This window comes from Pteropus vampyrus, unplaced genomic scaffold, assembly GCF_000151845.1.
Source record: "Pteropus vampyrus isolate Shadow unplaced genomic scaffold, Pvam_2.0 Scaffold288, whole genome shotgun sequence".
NCBI lineage: Eukaryota > Metazoa > Chordata > Mammalia > Chiroptera > Pteropodidae > Pteropus > Pteropus vampyrus.
The window spans coordinates 3,893,032-3,896,339 of NW_011889069.1; positions in this window are offsets into that span (position 1 = coordinate 3,893,032).

Here is a 3,308-nt window from a genome sequence, read left to right on the forward strand (position 1 = left end):
CTTGGGGACTGTGGTGATTGGGAGGGGATATGAAGAGGGAAGCTACTAGGAAATTGGCAGTGTTTTGACTTTGGGTGGTAGATATTTAAATTATGATATTAAATTTGGGAGAAAATTTGTTTTATTTTTTATTTTTTTATTTTTTAATTACAGTTGGCATACAATATTATGTTAGTTTTATATGTACAACGTAGTGGTTAGATTTTTTTCATGTAACTTAAAAAGTATTCACCCTGACAAGTCTAGTACCCACCTGGCACCATATGTAGTTATTACAATATTATTGACTATATTCCCTATGCTGTACTTTACAATCTTGTGACTGTTTTTATAACAGGAAATTTGTACATCTTAATCCCTTCCCCTTTTCCACCCATCCCCCAACCCCTCTCCCAACTGGCAATTATCAATGTTCTCTGTATCTACGAGTTTGTTGTGATATTTGGTTTCTGATAATTCATTTGACTGTACATATGTTTTTCACCTTGTTCTGTTTCTGTGTATATTTAGCAATTAAAACAATAAATCGGAAAAAAAAAGTCTTCCCTTTCATTCTCATGTGCCCCTCACAGTAGGTGGCTTAAAAGCACAAGAGAGCTCAGGCCAACTTAGGATTAAATCATGGCTCCCATCTTACCACCCATGTGATCAAGGCAAGATATTAAACTCTGTAACCCTCAGTTTCTTTTTCTATACAATGGGGATGATAATGATTAATAAATACGGTTGATGAAAGGGTGAAATGTCCTGGAATATGTTAAAAGCCCAGCACAACGCTGGAACATGAAAGGTATTAAATAAGTGGTGGGTGAGCATCGTCAGTCTGGCAGCAGTTGTTGCTTCTTGCCCTCTTTAAGTTCACCTTAACCTATTCTGCCTGTTCTGTGAGACAGTGGAAACCTCTGTGAATCTGGAATTAAGATGAGAAAGCCATTTGTCTTCTTTAAGATTCAGTTACCTTGTCTTTAAAATGGGAAGAATACTACATAGCTCGGACAGCTCTTATAAAGATTAAGTGAACCAATAAATGAACATGTCTGGCACACAGTAGAACCGAAGTCTGTTTTTCTAGTAGTTTCTTTTTAGATTTTGTTTTAGACCATCCATTAGTGAGATACTATAGGAAGGAAGACTGACCCAGAAGACTGAGTTGCTGTTCTGGTTATCTATTGCAAATAGCATTCATATTACCCACATTATACCACCTAAAAATAACAATTTTCTTTTTCTTATAATGCTTTGGGTCAGAAAAGAGAGGGAAGGCAGGGTCAATTAGGCATTTCTCACATGAGTTCTCTCATGCAGTTGCATTCAAATGTCAACTGAAGCTGCAGCCATTTGAAGACTCAACTTGGCTGAACGTCCAAAAGGCTTATTTGCTTGCTGGTGGGCAATGCTTGCTCTTGGCAGAGAGCCTAGTTGGAGCCACAGTCTCCAGTTGAACACCTACACATGACCTCCACATTTAGTTTAGGCTTCTCAAAACATGGTGACTCCAAGGTTTCAAAAAGAAATGGCCTGGTGGATAAGGCAGAAGCCACATTGCTTTTTCATGAACTGCCCTTTGAGTCATCTAGTGTCACTTCCCACAGAATCTGTTGATGAAAGCAGTCACAAATCTGCACTTATTCAATAGATGGGGGCATAGAACTTATAGCCATCTTTTAAAATTGTCATAGTAGTAGGAACACTAAGGTTGCATGTAAATTCTGAAAAATTTTTATGTAACATATAGGAAGCCTTGCATAATGATTAAGAGTGCTTACTGTGTTCAAATTCTAACTCTATGACTTATTTCTGTATATCCTTTAGAAGTTACTTAACATTCGATATAGAAGACACCACTTTGAGACTGACAGGAGGGGCAAAGACATAGAATAGGCTTGTCCCACATCCATATGCGATGGTTAAAAATCAGAGGGATATCTCGCCTGCAGATCTCTCCGCTAGGAGCGAGGGTGCTCAACACCACACTAGGCACCCCAACCCAGGGTTCCAGTGCTGAGAAGAGAAGTCCCCACAATTTCTGGCTGTGAAAACCAGTGGAAATTGTGGCTGAGTGAAACGAAGGGCTGCTAGAGTCGCAGGTGTTCTTAAAGGGTCCACATGCGTAATTACTGATGATAGACTCTGAGCTCTAGCACTGGGGCAGCAGCTCAAAAGGCTCCAGGGACATACAATTTGGGAGAAACCAAATTGTATGGCTTCAGGGCAAAGGCTTGAGGGGCGGCTTCTTCCCATACAGAAGTGCAGGCAGAAGCCATTGTTCTTTTGTTGAGGCTGCCTCTGTCCCAGGGTATAGAAGCATGTGGCTGCCATATCTGAGTTTCCACCAACCTGGCTAACACTGTTTGCTCTGCCCTGGTGATTCTCGGAGACCCCTCCCCACCTAACTTGCAGGCCCATCCATGCCACTTCCAGTGGCTTTTCCATGCAAACAGCCTATGCTGTGGACTTTCCTAAAATTTCTCAAAAGTTTATAAACCCCGGACAAGCAGCATCTGGCCTTGGTGTGCCTCATACCTCTTGCCAAGCATAGAGGCAGCCAGCCTCGGTTTGCAGCTTATCCTCTCCCAGGCACCTCCAAGCCCAGTGTCTGTGGAAGACATCTGCAGATCACTCTGTGGCTCATACCAAGTGTCTCCAGGCAGGGCACAGGCAATGGATGAACTTGTTCTGCAGCAGGATCCCTCCCAGGAGGCCCTGGGACCAGCACAGCTAGTGGCCGGCTTCAGGTCATGCCGGAGCAGCACCAGGTCACCTCCACAAATGACACATCGAAAGCAGAGTGGGCAGGCACCAGAGCTCTGCTAAAGTGAATCCTGCTCTGTAGGGTCAACTCCTGCACAACAGTTCTTACATTGTAGTCATGGCCAGTCCTCACAACAAATCAGCCTGAGGGTTAATCCCTCCCATTGACATCTCAACAGCAACCAAAGCTCAACTACAATAGGAGGGCACATACAATCCATACAAGGGACACACCTGGAGCACCTAGCTCAAATGTCCAGGGAGACTGTGCCACTGGATCCCACAAGAGAGCTACTGCATAAATCCACTCCACCAAGACTGGGAGACATAGCAGCTCTATCTAATGTATAGAAACAAACACCAAGAGGCAGCCAAAATTGGGAGACAAAAAAAAAAAATTTCATGTCCCAAATGAAAGAATGGAACAAAGCTCCAGAAACAGAACCAAACAAAATGGAGACAAACAATCTACCAGATGCAGAGTTCAAAACACTGGTTATGAGGATACTCAATGATCTCAGTGAGGACTTCAACAAAGAGATAAGAAACATAAAAAC